Genomic DNA, 17,555 nt, shown 5'->3' with positions numbered 1-17,555 from the left:
GCAATATCATCAAAAACTAACGAATGCAAATTCATTATCATATTATAATTTTTATTTTATCATTGACATAAACTCAAAGCCTTTAGTATATTAAAACATGTATAAAAATTAGCACGAGTATATGTATAAAATTAAACTTCATTCGACTAAAAGAGTAAATTGTACATGATATTTTAAAAAATTGAAGTGAATACTGGTAAAAAGTTCGAAGTGAAATAAAATTAAATTCTGGACCATTATCTGTGGAAAGTATAGCAACAGCAATAAGTTGTCAAAAAAAAAAAAGGCTTTAAATTCAAACCATAATTTGTAATTTATTTTCTAAGTGAGTTCCTTGACTTAATAAGAAAACTATTAAACGTATATACTGCATCTGTAAATGCAGAAAAAAAGGATAATTTATTTCTTACATTATTAGCATATTCTATTCTTTTTTAAATATAAATCTGCAAAATGCTGCACTAAAGATATTAAATGTTTCAACATTATAAAGGCGTTTTCCTATAAATTAATTTAAGGCAATTCTATCATTTATTAATGCTATATCTGCAGATTTTAAAAATATTAAATTCTGTCAAGAGAAATATGAAGTTTTAGAAACTTTTGTTAAAATAACATACTTACTTCAATTTTTTGTAATTTTTAGAAATTATTTTATTTTTGAGCAATTAAACTAGCTGATATTATGAGCCCAATATACTGCGTTACGCTACAAAGCACTCAGTCCCTAATGCATGAAAACCCTTTTAAATTTAAGAAAAAACTAAAAGTTGCGGAAATCGTTGACAACAAAAGATATTCTATAAAAAAAAATTTAAAGCTACTTTTCTGAGCAATATGATTTTTAAATTTGACGTTAATAAATGATAAAAGTACTCTTAAAAAATAATAATTTTCGTATTTTTAAAAATATTAATGTATATTTATTCACGTTTAAGTCTATTATTATTAAAAAAATGCAGTACATTTTTAGTGGTGTGTACTGTAGAAAAGATATAGTAACATACAGCATAAATGAAAAACATAAAATATTAAATGCTTATTTTTTTTCATAAAAAATGTAAATATTCAATTATTTAAGAAATCACCAAATCGACGAGATTTTTCTTTCCTGATAATAATCATTAAAAGCAATGAATAATTCTGAATTTTTTATAACTTTTTATGAGGTCCTGCTGTGTTGAAGAAACTACAACTTATTCTTTTAAACGATTTATATATTATTTTTAACTAAGGTGGCAAAAAAAGTTTAATGTTGTTATCTACATTTTTCTATTGCACATAAGTTCGTTATTCATAAGGCAAGGCATATTTTACTTCACGTTATTTACTAACACGCTCCTCTGACAGATACTTTTAATGATACAGTGTTCCATAAATCATTTAAGATGCTTGCAATTTTTCTTTTGCAGTCAAAATCAATTTTTTCATTACATAATGTGAAAGGATAAAATTTTAAAGCAGATTTCTGTATAATCAATTGCAATTTATAAAACCAAATATATTACTAAAATACTTTTAAAAAAATAACTAAAATGCAAACATTATTAAATTAAATCTGAAATGGACGCAATTGCAATATTCTTAATGATATTGTCTCCTGATGTAATAAATTTAATTTTTGAAATGAACCTATATAATATGTTTGAGAATTTCTGACTTTAAACAACCTCTTCTTCTTCTTCTAGAAAATAATAAAATGAACTTCACTACAGTCAAATCATAGTTTGAAACAGCAATTCTGGATTATATCCAACGAATTATATCCAATGGATATTAAAATAAACCGTAAGTGGAATACATGGCTCCCGTTGGTCAAAGACCTTTAAAATTAAACAAGAACTACCATAAAGTAATTAACCGTGGTTCTCTGGACCAGCAACCATATAAAGAAGTGATATGCTGTTTTAATTTTTGTCTGCGTTTATGTCTAAAATAGCATATTTTATCATAATTACAAATTTTCAGTTTTCGCGCTGGTCGTTGGCCTTCCAAAACATGGGAGCCATCCCCTCCACAGAGGATCAACATTGTGAAGATTTGTTTTGAGATCATCCTTCGTCATGCTTCCCAGGCTGAAGCCAATAGCCCATAGTGAAATATCCTAAATGGTAAATGGATCATAGGTTAGAGTCCCTTTGCCGTCATACTGACCGTGGGAGGTTCTTGCGGTCTACCTCTCCGTGTAACGCAAATGCGGGTTAGTTACATCAAAAATCCTCCACGAAGGCAAATTTTTCAAAATATTTGACCCCGGAGTTCCTTTGTCTACTGGATTGGGTTCAAAATTACAAGGCTATAGAGTTGAATATTAGAAGTCGTAAATCCAAAAATTGCCGGTAATAAAATAAAATAAAATAGCCCACTGTGCAGTTCTAGTGTGACGTAAATAAACGACAAATAAACAAATTTTCTCCATCGAAATTTTTTTAATTGTAATTCACTTTATTAATTGTTTTTTTAACAATATATAGATATATTTAATGTAAGCACGAATTAACAAATTGACGGTGGAACATTTTAATAACTGATCTTTCAGACTAGCGACTTAATTTTCTTTTTTTCTTCCTCTTGTGAAACTAAGCAAAAAATAATTCTGACAGAAACATCCGTCGCCTATTTCATACTTTTCAAAATACTACTTCTTATTCCTATAAATACTGCGTTCAAAAGATACTTATTAAAACAACTTAAATTAGTTTAGTACATCATAGTATAATTGTTTTTACTTTAATTCCCTTCATTATTGTGTTTTTTAGATACATATAGATATATATAGATGTATTAAATGTGGACACAAATAAACAAACTGACTGTGGAACATTTAAATAGCTGATCGGACCAATGAGTAAATTTTCTTATTTTTTTTCTCCCTGTGAAACTAAGCAAAAAATAATTCTGACAGAAGCATCGGTCGCCTATTTCATACTTTTCAAAATACTACTTCTTATTCCTATAAATACTGCATTCAAAAGATGCTTATTAAAACAACTTAAGTTAGTTTAGCACATCATAGTATAATTGTTTTTATTTTAATTCCTTTCATTCATTGTGTTTTTAGATACATATAGATATATTTATTGTAGATACAAAGAAACAAACTGACTGCATAACATTTTAATAACTCATCTATCTGACCAGTGACTAAATTTTCTTATTTTCTCCCTATGAATCTGAGCAAAAAATAATTGACAAAAACATCGGGTGCCTATTTTCATACTTTTCAAAATACTACTTATTACTCCTGAAAGTACTGCATTCAAAAGATACTTATTAAAACAACTTCCATTAGTTTAACACCTGATAGAGTATCATTATTTTTATATTAAATTCAGGTGCAGGATGTCGCTCTATCTTAATCAGGTACATTTAAATACTTTGTCGCATAATGAGCAGTTCTGACCTTTGTTTTGAAAGAAAAAAAAAACAACAATTTTGGAGTCGGAGTAGAAATAGTCACTTTTACAACCACTTAGATTGTTTAATGTTAACGTCATATCGATCATAATTAGTCTGAAGCTTGTCTATGGGCAATTGAAAAGCTTGCCTATAGAGACAACTATACATGAATGTTATTTTTACCCAGAGAATTGATTTTCCATTCTGGTTATAACTTCTACAGGAAGTGTACATATTCATTATATTAAAAGTTATTCAAGATTTTTTGCTTTTTTTATTTTGCTGTGGGCACACAAGTAGCATTAGTAAGGAAACGCTTAATTATCTATGTGTAGGTGATTTAATCTTGTCATCAGAGAAAATTAATACGAAAAATATTTACATAATAATAATAAGAATCAATATCTACTTTCGGAAAAAAAATGGTATGATGCATTACCCACATTATAAATTTTAAAAAAAAACCTTATTATCACAAGAGATTCACTCTTTTCAAAAAATTTAAGAAAATTCACAAAGTGTCAGCTCTATTGTTTCTTTAATATGGACAGTGGAAATATCATTTTTGGTAAAAAAAAAAAATCTCATTGGAAGACACTTTTTGGGCACTTTTTGACAAATGTGGGCATTTTCAGAAAACTTGTCGCACATATTTTAACATGAAACTATATTTAAAAGATTCATTCCTTTCAAAAAATTTAAAAAAATTCTCAAATTGTCAGCTCTAATGTTTTTTTAATATAGACTTTGGAAATATCGTGTTTTGGTAAAGAAAATAATAATCATTTTGAGACATTTTATGGGATCTTTTTGACAAATGTGAACATTTTCCAAAAATTTGACTCTCATATTTTAACATGAAAACAGTTTTAAAAGATTAGCTCTTTTCAAAAAATTTTAAAAAATTCACGAAGTGTCCACTCTATTGTTTTTTTTCATATGGATTGTGGAAATATCGTGTTTTGGCTAAAAAAAAAATCATTTAAAGACATTCCTTGAGCTCTTTTTGACAAATGTGGGCATTTTCAGAAAATTTGACTCTCATATTTTAACATGAAAGCAGTTTTAAAGGATTCGCTCTGTTCAAAAAATTTCAAAAAATTCACAAAGTGTCCACTCTATTGTTTCTTTCACATGGATTGTGGAAATATCGTGTTTAGGTAAGAAAAAAAATCATTTAAAGACATTATTTGAGCTCTTTTGGATAAATGTGGGCATTATCAGAAAATTTGACGTACATAATTTAGCATGAAACCAGTTTTAAGCATGTAACTCTTAAGATAATATTTTCCAGGAAGCAGTTTACGTACAAAAAACTATTTGACAAATATGTTTATACTATAAATATATCTTCGTGCAACGAAAATACAATATCCACTGCTTATTCAGATCACATTGGTTCTGGAGATCTTTGATTTTGTAAGGTGGCAGATCGTATTAACCGGCAAATAAATTACTCTTAAAAAAGGCAAACTAGGAAAAAAGGTGAAGAACTTTGTGAATACACAAAACGACGAATCATTTACTATATGCATATTCATAAGTTCATTCAACTGTTTTAGTTAACATTTGAAATTTTGATAAAATATTAATAGACTAAAATAGTTTTAAATTGTTGTTTAATTAACAGAACTTGAAACTAAATATTTAACATCGTTTAAAAAGGTTATGAAAGTTTTTTTAACTTGTATGAAAGTTAATTTTGTAAAGTGTTAAATCAAATGTCAATCGTATGCTTTTCAAATTTATCAGAATGCCCTTTCATAGACCCTTATTTACCCTGCAATTAATTTCCCCAAGAAGTGTACTCTCCACCTAAACTCACACTGTTTTTTTTTCTTCCCATTTCTGCACTTTTGTGGGTGGTAAACTGGAATTTTTTGATTATATGATACACATTTTTCTACGTTTAAGAAGGAAAATTCCATATTTTCAGCGAAAAACAGGATGTCCTTTTTAAAGCATATGCTCTCCAAAAGATTTATTTTGATTTCATAAAGGGTGAGGATATTTTCAAAGGATGAGTTTAACATGTTTTGAAGTTGTAATGGCTCTGTTTTTGGCAATTTCACTTTAAAAAGCGGCTGATTTTTTTATTTTATTTCAGTGGTTTTATTAGCATTGTTACTTCAACAGTATTTCTTTGAACAAATTCCAACTGCAATAATCAAAGTCAAAATGCCATAATTATTTTTTCAACCATATAGAATTTAATAATTGTACGCTAAAAGGTAATTTATCAATTTTTATATGTTCTTAAAACAATAAAATCTAACTACATAACAGATAAAATAATAATAATTTCTAAACCTCTATTTTCAAACTTTGTAAGGACAGTTCTATTTTTATTTGCAGCAGCTTAACCAATCAAAAAGCATTTTAAAGTTACTGCCTATTATTTTGAAGTCCCTGATTGGTTCTTGATTGTTTCCGAAAAGAATTTATATCTCGCATTTCAAGGCTGATGTGGATAATAATTTAACAGCTTGTGATCATAAAAAGTAATAAATACTTGATTTATACCTGTTCCATCATTAAAAACGGAAATCAAAAAATTTATATATTATTTATGATCAGTACTTGGCTTTATCTTTCTATTTGTGATTTTTAAGTGATTGAAATAAATTTGAAGTGCTTTATTCTTTTGAGGATATATATTGTTTTAGTAGTTTGACCGATAGTATAAAAATCCTTCTAAATATAACATAACGTAACTACTGTAAGGAAATACAGCATACTGCTGAGACATTCTGTGTTATAAAATGTGATTGGGCCCATTGACCTGAAAAGTTCCTACGTGAAGAAAACAACCACAGAAAACACAATTGTCTGCTTATTGGAGTAAAATAATTGCCACAACTTTAATTTAGTCAAGGAACTTGTCTGGTTGTTAAAATCATACTTTAAAACCCTTTTACTGTGCTTCCAAATTTTAACGGATATGTTTATTGCTATTATAGTAATAAAGATTAAAAAAAATTAAGAAAGTAACTGAATTTACTGACCATTGTGATTTTCGATAAGCAAATATGAGAATTGCTCATGATGGTTGCGCGATATAAACACAACGCACAAATATGAATACTTAGCATTATGGCATTGTTCTACTGTTTCAAAAATTTTGAATTTATCAATGAATTTTTAAAATAAAGTGTTAAAACAGGCAAAATTTAAACTAATATTTAGATCATTCTGAAATTTATTTAGTTGTGCTTCGCTCCAGCCCCCCGCTTCAGATTTTCCCGAGCTGCACATGTGCAATTTTTATTGGAACAAATCGTTTTTCGATGCAAAAGAAGTAAACTTAAAGGATGCCAAAGTAAACTTTGGATAATATTTAACGGCTATTTCTCGAAAGTTACGTCTTCACATCAGTATTTTGTATCTGTTTGGTCTCAAAAAACCATCAAACTATTTTTTCCCCAAATAAATCGATACATTTTTGTAATAGTACACATATCTCAGATTTCTCTAAAGCGGAAACTTAAAAAAAAATATAACTAGTATAACTATTACTACAAACGATAACTTAAAAAAATTATAACTTGCTCTACTTAAACATAGTAAGGGCAAATTTTATCCCATAAAAACTCTATTTTAATTATAGAATTGCTTTGTTTAAAACGGAAAGTTTCAATAGTTTTTCGTATAATTTCATTATTGAAGAAATGTACAATTCGCAATAATTAAAGATCAATGTAATGTAGAAAATATTTATATATCTGTTGGTTTAAGATAATAACATGCATCTATTATCTAATATCCCCTCTGATCAATATTTAATTAGAATTTGTGAAAATAACTTGTAATCAAGTAATAATCTCGAAACAAAAACACAGTAAATATTCTGCTCAATATTTTTGTAACAAAATAATTTAGTGGACATTTCCTCTTTTCACCGTTTAAAAATTCTAAGATATGATTAGAATTTTGTTGATTGGAATCCATCTTTCTTAAATTCACAATTATACAGGAATCAATAATTGTGACGCTACCAAACTCCACCTTGCTAGATTTGCTACTCTGCATTTGCTGTTAATAGTAAACAATCGCACGATCACTGAATACACCACCATAAAAATTTGATAATGTAAAATTATTATTTGAGTTTCCTTTTCACGATGTTACTAAATTCTCAATAAAGTTGCTGGACCGAATCCTGTGGAAAATGCTTAATGCTTGAACCATGTTAATAATTGGTGGACGTTTCCTAAGTATTAAATTTCGAATCTTGTGATTTTTTAGAGCATCCGTAATTAAAGTAAAAATTGCCGATCGAAAATCTAAATTAAGTATTTTAAAATCTGCATTTGCAGTCGTAAAAAGTAGGCTGTTCCAAAGGCACACGGAAATCAGAAACATTATTTTAAAAAAAGCAATCAATCAGGACTGAGGCATTTAAAGAATTATTCTAACACTTAATTGTTTTAACTCATAAAAATATGCAGAAATCGACAAAATATTCAAAAAATTTTAAAATTTTCGTTTAAGTTAAAAGCGAATTTCATAAAATAGTGTAGACAGTAGATATCAGATAATTATTCAGAAATCTTGAAAAACTTAAATATCTCTTTGTAATTTTGATGCATTATTTAAGTTTTTATTTGCTGATTTGACAAGAAAAAACTTAGTTACTTGATATAAATTTAGGTATCAAGATTCAATAGTCATTGCCAACCTATTAATTTGCTAATAAAATGAGAGAGAAAAGTAAATTTAAGAAAAATCTATTTTTTAAATAATTTAACGATTCTAAGTAAGGTGAAAAATATGCAAAACAAATAATAGAGTATATATAATGCAAAAATACTGAAATCCGAGCAGTTTTTTTTATTTCATTGTCCTTTTCAAAATGCAGTCGGTGTTCAATGTAGTCCGTCCACCATGCGAAAACTGGTGAACGTAAGGTCACCATATCTTGAAAAATACGAAAATTAATGTAAATGCAATAATAAAATCTCAGGAATATAACGCTGGATATATTTTAATTAATAAGCCGTAATGGCTTAATAGGAAATGTACTGAACTGTCATTTTGAGGAACTGGAGTTCGATTATCAGTAGAGGCTTAAAGTCCGTGCAGATTCAGATCGATAGGTACCACCTTTGCTGCAAAGAAGAGGCGGCTTGTGCGCAGTGTTGATCATATTTACATAATCATGACATTGGTCAAAAAATTGTGGAGCCATAATCTTTTTGACCCTCCTGGCCCCCAATGGGCTGTTGCGGAAATTCCCTACTTTTGTATTTATTATAATATAAAAATGTAATAATGATGCAAATAACTAATAATTTCTGAATCAGTTTTGTTCTAAACCATGCCCTATTTTCAAGAAAATTAATTGTAATGAGGCAACAAGTAAAATTTCTTCAGAGTAAAAGAAAAAGTAAAAATCAAGAAGAAATCGAAAACAACAGGAAAGTAAACCCCCCAGAAAAACTAACTTTTTCGCAACAATAAGGAAAAATTTTTTCAAAGAAAATAAGAATGATTCATAAATTAATTCTACGCTTTAAAAAGAAATTTTTCTAAGATTGTTAATACATATACCAGTCTTACAGGTCCGTAGAATATTTTCTTTTGATTATTAATAAAGCAAAGCGTGTTTGATGTATTTCGCTGACTTTTTGACCGTAGAGTCAGACAAACAAGAATCTAGGGAATCTTCCTTTAATCAAAATGAACTCAAGATATTCTGCGCTTATTGTGCGGAACCATCAGAAGAATAGAGATGATTTAAACAATATTTCAGAAGCTTTTGCTATCAAATGACTGATTTCAATGAAAGCATTTTTTATTTTGATCGTGCAGTACTCCTTTTGAAATAATTTAAATTGTTTTGGAATTAATAAATAAAATTAATAGAAATTTTGTTTTTACTATCATAATCACATAAGCTTAGAAGAAACATGTTCAGAATACCACTGAAATTAATGAAAAATTTTGAAAGATTTAGAAAATATTGCATATTTCTAAAAATACATTAACTGCTGCTTATTCTCGTTACTGATGCAAAAATATGTCGTTTTGAATATTTAAATTACCAAAATTATCGTTTTAAAAAATTTTTACATAACATAATTCCTAACATAATTGCTGCATAGTGTTACTGCAAGTAAATAAATTTAGTACTAAAAATAATTGGATTCAATATTGAACTCATTGTTGCAGCTAATAAGTATATAAAAACTGATTAAATTGATAGATTTTCAAACATTTTTTAAGGGCACGTTACACACCAGGGGAGGAATCATTCATGACAGATTCTGTTTCTTCTACACTAGTAATGTGAAATTTAAAGTATGTAACAATATAGTAAAAGTAAAAGTAATATAGTATAATATATAATAATAAAGTATATATAACAAATGTGTATAAAGAGATATAACAAGAGTGAAATAATAAGCTTCAAATGCTGTTTTTTTTTCTTCTTTTTTTTAAAAATCAAAATAAAAGAAGATCAAAATGTGAATAAATTTTGGTGGTAGGATTGTGTGGTCAAGATCACGTGGTGGGTAAGTCTTACCATAATTAGTTTGGATTTTGATATCATGTTTTATTCTTGGTTTACCTAAACGTATTTTTTCTATACTTTAAATTTTAATTGCCAATGGAGGCAAAACAGAATGTGGTATGAAGTAATAATAATCAAATAACATAAAAAATAAAATGTTCATTTTGTAATTTCAGAAGTTATATGATATGTTAATATTTGTATGCTTTTACTTTCGATATATTTCTTCATACTGAAATGCAAAATTATAACTGCTTTTTGTACGAACGGAAAATGACAGGAAGCGAAGCTAAAACAGGCTCTTAAGGAATCCCGTGAAATCTACTAAATTTATCCCTTTCCTCTATTCTGTTAGATGTTTTTTTCTGTAGGACGTTTTATCGCCTTACATCGAATCCAGAGGGTAAAATGTGAAGAAATTGGTTTTATTGCAAGGAAATAATAATTTAAACTACTAAAACCTAAAATATTAATTTAAACTATTAAACAAATTTTTATAGTAGCAGGAGAAAGAGAATGGAAATGAATAGAAAAGAGTAACAAAAAATTATTTTTACTGCAGGAAACTAAGTGTGTAGGAAAGAAACACGAGCGACTTTAAATAACAATTTAAATTACTAAACAAATATATATACTAAGCATCTCAGTTGCATAGAGTACCACGAAATTATTTTTACTGCAGGAAACTAAGCTTATAGCGGAGAAACAAGATCGACTTTAAATAATAATTCAAAATACAAAACAAATTTTTATACTATTTATCTCAGTTGCGTAGAGTAATTAGAAATTATTTTTACTGCAGGAAATTAAGCGTATAAGGGAGAAACAAGATCGAAATTAAATAATAATTTAAACTACTAAACAAATATTTATACTATGCATGAGTTGCGTAGAGTAACAAGAAATTATTTTTACTGCAAGAAACTAAGCGTATAAGGGAGAAACAAGATCGACTTTAAATAATAATTTAAACTACTAAAAAATATTTATACTATGCATGAGTTGCGTAGAGCAACAAGAAATTATTTTTACTGTAGGAAACTAAGCGTATAAAGGAGAAACAAGATCGACTTTAAATAATAATTTAAACTACTAAAAAATATTTATAGTATGCATGAGTTGCGTTGAGTAACAAGAAATTATTTTTACTGCAGGAAACTAAACACATAAGAGAGAAACAAGATCGACTTTAAATAATAATTTAAACTTCTCAGCAAATATTTATGCTANAAATTTAGAAAATTACTTGCACGGGATTATGTAGTGGTGAAGTTATACTAATAATTTATTTAACATACGAAATAATTTGTTTGACTTACTAATCCAGTTATTGGCATTTACAAACTGATTTAACCACGAGACATTTCGTTACGATGTAGCTGTTTGTAGCAAACAGTAGCTGTTAGTAGCGATGTGGCAAAGCTAAGATGGTAGAGTGATCGCTTAACCTGTAAGATATACCAGGATTGAATACCCGGCTCCTCCAAATTTTCTTTTAAAAAGTCTTTCTTTTTTATGAGCAAGAAATCCTATTCAGCAATAAAACTATATTTAACTTTTCTATAACTTACGAGACAAGTTTCGTTTTTTATAACTTTTGGTATTAATTGGCATACCACATTGCTAGAACCGTCGTTAAACTTTGAGGGGCCCATTAAATATATTTTCTTCAGTTCCGCTAAGAAAACTAAATCACCTATGGATTTAAGCTATTTTTAAACTATAAATAGATCAGTAACGTAGAAAGAAATTGTTTTTAGTACAATACGTGTAGAGGGAAATAAGAATCAATTTTAAAAAAGTAATTTAAACTACTAAACAATTTTACGTATTTTTAGTGACTTTCACAGATTCTTTACATAACACTATTTTTGTTTCAATGAAACAGGATTCAGTTTACGAAACTTTTCTAAGTGACAAAAATGAACATAATTATTAGCGATCAAGTTTCTTTCAATTCACTATCCCGTTTGAAGAAAACTTTTTAAACTGTACCTAAATCCATAGCATAAATCAGAAAGTATATTTCACTTTTTAAAAAACTAAGGAAAAAATGATAAACATAGAAAAGTGTTTTTGAAGTTTATTTGTTAAAAATATAATAAAATAATTTTTTTTAATTGAATAAAATTTTTTAGATTTTTTTTTTTGTAAACGTATTATAACATTATTATTTTCGGTGGTACACTTTAACTATCTGGAAACGAAATAATTATTTAATTATTTTTGTTGTGACACCGTAAAATTTGCCTTTAACCGTTTAAATAAAAACAAATTTGCTTATTCCAGAAAGATGAGCAATCTCCTATTTTTAATCTATGAATGATAATTCATTCAATCTTATTTAGACATTCTGATATATTTCTTTAAGTTTACTTTTAATAATGCATAAGTTACTCATTCTGTTAAAGTTAGTTTTATAATTGTAATTGCTTTAAACATAAGCACTGAATTTGATGGAAAACTAGTTCCGTCAGTTCCCGAGAAAGAGTTAGCGTTCTTCTGTTGAATTCTACCTTTCTCTCGGTTTACCTTACTGACCTATTTTATATGCATTCAATAAGAGCATTATTAAGCATTACGTATTAGTAAGATATATGATAGCGGTTCAGCTGCAAGTGCATGGGGGCGTAGCTCAGATGGTAGAGCGCTCGCTTAGCATGCGAGAGGTACCGGGATCGATACCCGGCGCCTCCACATTTTTAACAATTACATTTTTAATGCAAATTAACCCCTTTAAGAAAAGATAATATTTAATTCAAATAAAAATTGCAGGCTTGAATAATTGCCATTTAAACACATGCTTTAGTTTGACAAAAATTTCGAAAATTATAAGCTCGGGATTGAGTAGTGGTAAAGTAATACTGCTAGAATTTATTTGCATTTAGGTATTTTATGAAATTTTTTTTTCAGCATTTCATTGATATTTCTAGATATACTTACTTGAACTACCTTTCCTCGAAATTTTAAATTACTGATGGAGGTGAGATAGAATTTGTCATGAAAAGTTTCTCCCGTGTTATAGTGTCCTTTTCAAAAACAAACTTCATTTACTTCTATACGAAATAGTTTGCTGTTTTATCAGGTGGAATAAATTGTGAGATTTATAACAAGCATATAATGCAACATAAACAATTTTTACTCTCTAGACGTTTTGTTAGGCGTCAAAGAAAGAGTTGGAGCTGTTTCGTCAGTTCTACCTGTGGCACGGTTTACGTTACTGACCTATTTAATTAGCATTCAAGATCTGATATTTACTGGGACAATAAATTACAGTTTAGTTTCAAAGACGTAGGGGGCGTAGCTCAGATGGTAGAGCGCTCGCTTAGCATGCGAGCATGCGGGATCGATACCCGGCGCCTGCACTTTTTTTCTATCAATTACATCTTTAATGCAAAACCATGCTACACAAAGGTACTATTTAATTCAAATAAAAATTGTAGGCTTAAATAATTGCCATTTAAACACATAGGTTACTTTAGTTTGACAAAAAATTTAGAAAATTACTAGCACGGGATTATGTAGTGGTGAAGTTATACTAATAATTTATTTAACTTACTAAATAATTTGTTTAACTTACTAAATTCTTTTAACTACAAGTTATTGGCATTCACGAACTGATTCAATCATGAGACATTTCGTTACGATGTAGCTATTAGTACAAGTGGCGAAGCTAAGATGGTAGAGTGATCGCTTAGCCTGTAAGATATACCAGGATTAAATACCCGGCTCCTACAAATTTTTTTTAAAAAAATCTTTCTTTTTTATGAGCAAGAAATCCTATTAAGCAATAAAACAATATTTAACTTTTCTATAACTTACGAGATAAGTTTCTTTTTTTAAAACTTTTGGTATTAATTGGCATACCACATTTTTACCGTCGTTAGACTTTGCGGGGCCCATTAAATATATTTTCTTCAGTTCCCCTAAGAAAACTAAATCAACTATGGATTTAAGTTCCTTCCACAATATAGAAATAAAAATGATTTTCTGTTAAGTTCTTGAATTTTATTTCTGAAAACAATATACTATTTTAATAAGGCTAATTTTATACTATCGTCACTATATTTTTACACTCAACATTATTAGCCCCCTAAGAAAGAATTAAATTTGCGTTAAATGGATCTTATTTTAGCAAACATCTAAAAATGTTTTAACACTTTTTATCTATTCCTTTAATTCTGATTTGATAGGGTTTTTTTTTCTTGTGTGGGGGCACCCAGAATAGAGGAGAGTACAATCTTTATTTGCATTTTATTTATGCGATGAAATAGAAATTAAAGCTATGAATTATTTAAAAGTAAAAACAAATTCTTACAAATTTAAATATTTCAATTATTAAATTTTTTAATATCACTGGCTTAAAGCCCTTTTAAGCTAGCGACGGCTCTGTATTATTGCTGTTTAAGACTCGTGCAAAAACATGATTTTGGGCAAAATTTTAGAAATTGAGTTTATTTTTAATTTTGAATTGTTGTACTCTTAGTTTTCTAAAAATACTTTACTTTTGTTTGTACTTTAATATTTACAAAGTTATTACAGTTTTTGTGCAAAATGATAACAATGGATAGACTAATGATTTTAAGATCAGATATCAAAATCAGATTTTTTCACATTTTATACTACTTTAAATACTATTTTTCATGTTGTATTTAAAATAATTGTCTACAATTTTTCATGAGTGTTTATGATTATAGCATAATACAGACAATGGGAAAATACAGACAATTTTAAAATACAGACAATGGGAAAAAGTAGAGTTTCTTTTTTTATACAGGTTTTTTTCGCAAAGACAAGTTCGGAGATTTTTTAAAATTTGCGTTTTTAAACACATTAATCCCTAATTTAGTAGTATATACACTTGCTTTTAAGGTAATAGAGCAAAACATATTAGTTGATAGCCTTCTAAATAAAATCTTCAAAGGAATTTTTGTTAAAGTGATAGAAATTTTCGTACAGTGTTTAGTGTATATTCAAAAAAGACCTTATTTTTACCTTAAAATGGCCATTTAAAAAGTAAGAATAATATAAATATTATTGTTTTGATAGTTTTGTTATTTTAAGTTTCTACACATAATAAAATAAATAAGCTAGTTTTTTTAAAATTTTATATTAAGAAATGTTGTCGAAACTAGTCGGATTCCTTAATTGGAAAAGCTAGGGAGCGTGACTCAATTTTTTTAAGGCAATAAGTATTTCGTACGATCCTCTTTAGTCAAAAAATAACAATACAAAGAATAAGTAAAATTTTTTACAAATATAATCTGCACTTATTTGAATAATATCGAGTATGCTAAGTTTTCTGTTTTACAAAAAAAATTAGTAGTATTTATACAAAGTTAGTTTACAGGAATTGAATATTTCTACATCATTTAAATTAAATGAATAAAAGGCATCATATTTCCAATTATTTATTTTGTTTCAGTTTTTTTAAGAATATTAAATAGTAGGGTTTTTTCTATAAATTGAAATATTTTTAGATAAAATTCTTTGATGCATTAAGTTCAATTTGATGGTTTTAAAAGAATAATTTATGCAAATCGATTAGAAATAGATAGAAAATTAAATTTACGTTACGCATAATTTGGTTCTGCATTGTTCCGCTGCTATGAAAGTTATTTTCAACCTTATGAAATCGATTAGATGACTGCATAAAAATCATATTTAAGTAGTTTTGAGCATAGATGCTGAAATTTATATAGTACATGGCAATTTTTTTATAATTTGGTACTATTTGATTTTCAACTGAAAAAAAGAATTTCTTTTGAAGGTGTAAAAGACTTTACACAATTTTTCTTACACCATGATCATAAGCAAACGCTTTTAAAGACATTGATTTAAATTCGAAAACATAATTTACGAAAAAAAAAAAGATATTTTAAAGTAATGAGTTGAAAGGGAACTAAAAATGCAGAAAACAAAACATACATCCTAAAATATTTTTTGAAACATTACACTTAAAAAACAAGAAATTTGCACTTTATTGTTTATAAGTGCGATAAATACTCTAAATATTCTACATTTTATTCCAAAAGGATTATAAAAACAGTTAATAAAAATATAAAGTTATTGGTTAACTAAATGCCAACGCCTCTATTTTTATGTTATGTCCGGCACCTATTTACATTTTGTAATTACATAGCGGAAATTTATTTAAGGCAACACTTATTTACTGGTGAAAAAAAAAAATTCATTCTAAATTTTGTTTCATTGTACCCCGGATTTCCTCAAGTGTTTTTAAATTTATTTTATCTCTGTATGATCAAAGAGATTTTAGTATCCCTCGTCTTTACTTCCCACTAGTATACTTCAAAAAAATGTATTTACTCAAAATTAACGACATTTTCTACAGTTTTAAGGAGACCGTTTCTTAAAAAAATGATACAGAAGAGCGATTTGTCAAATTAAGAAAATTAGGAGCTCTTCACTCATTTAAAATTATAAATTTCGTCAAAAGCTTTCAACTCAATACTACAAATCTATTTATTCAAATGATAAATCTTTATGTCACGTGAGCACACTAAACTCTGTACCCTCCTCATCTAACAGTACAATTGGTTTTAAAATCAGTCAAAATATATTGAGGAAATCTTAGAATACAATCAGATGACACAAGGGAGAAAGACGTTTCGTCAAATATTCGAGATTTGGCATTCATAAATCACTAAACTTGATGACTTAATGATTTTCAAAAATATACCGAAATTCAAATAATAATTGCCAAATTATTCGAGATTTATTTCTGAGAGTTACACCAATCTTAAAGGAATTTTAAGTAATTCAGGATTTTCCCCAGCATTTCAGAATTTTCCAGAAGGAATTCAGGATTTGAAAGACCAACCAGCGGATCATTGAAGGCATCAATAATAGTAATAATAGTAATAATAATAATAATTAGAAAAGAAGAAGAGAACGAAGATTTAGCAGAAAAAGAGATAGTAGGCAAAGAAAAAGAAGAGAGGAAAAAAAAAGAAAAAAGAATTGTCATTTTTTCCCCCTCAGATAACGTAGTGTGTGATAAATATTTGTAAACTTTTGAATTATAATCCATTCGACATTGATGTTTTGTTTATCTTTGAAAGTTGTCTTCTACAAGCAGTATATTTATAAATTATATTTTTTGTCGTTTCATTTTGAAAGTTATTTAAGCAGAAGAGTGATTTTTCATTAATCTGACTTTGAACTTAACATTCTCTTAACTAACTCAACAAAAAAAAATTTCTATTAAAACGATAACAGATTTATGATTATTTTTATTTCACCTTCAAGGAAAGCAATAAATTTCTATTCTTGAAGAAGAAAACTGTGTGGGGATGTTTACAGCTTTTTAACTGTGATGTGTCCTCGCATAGATTTGTGTTTTCGTTTCATGGAATTCATTTTTTATGATTTATGATTAAAATAATCCAATATTCATATAAAGCTTCAAAAGAAAATAATAAATTCATGATTGATGGTTATATGATTCTTGATATTAAATCTAAAGAAATTTGAAATATCCTACATTTTATGTAATTTTAAATAATTAAAGCTACCAAATATTTATACTGATAATTCTGAAGTAAAATTATAGAAAAAAAATTGTTTTTCATTTACATAGCCTAACAAAAAAAAATAAGTTTATGATTATCTATTTTATGAT

The 17,555-nt window shown here is 27.6% G+C and overlaps 1 non-coding gene across 1 annotated transcript; it reads left to right on the top strand.

The window, feature by feature from the left end:
- The first annotated feature begins 12,537 nt into the window (after positions 1–12,537).
- On the top strand, positions 12,538–12,610 carry TRNAA-AGC (transfer RNA alanine (anticodon AGC)). The gene has a single exon. It is a non-coding gene; the product is annotated as a tRNA-Ala (tRNA).
- The last annotated feature ends 4,945 nt before the right edge of the window (positions 12,611–17,555 follow it).

Source organism: Parasteatoda tepidariorum, chromosome 6, assembly GCF_043381705.1.
Source record: "Parasteatoda tepidariorum isolate YZ-2023 chromosome 6, CAS_Ptep_4.0, whole genome shotgun sequence".
NCBI classification, from domain to species: domain Eukaryota; kingdom Metazoa; phylum Arthropoda; class Arachnida; order Araneae; family Theridiidae; genus Parasteatoda; species Parasteatoda tepidariorum.
Note: the sequence above shows the minus strand (reverse complement) of the source record. Positions and strands in the feature narration are given on the sequence as shown.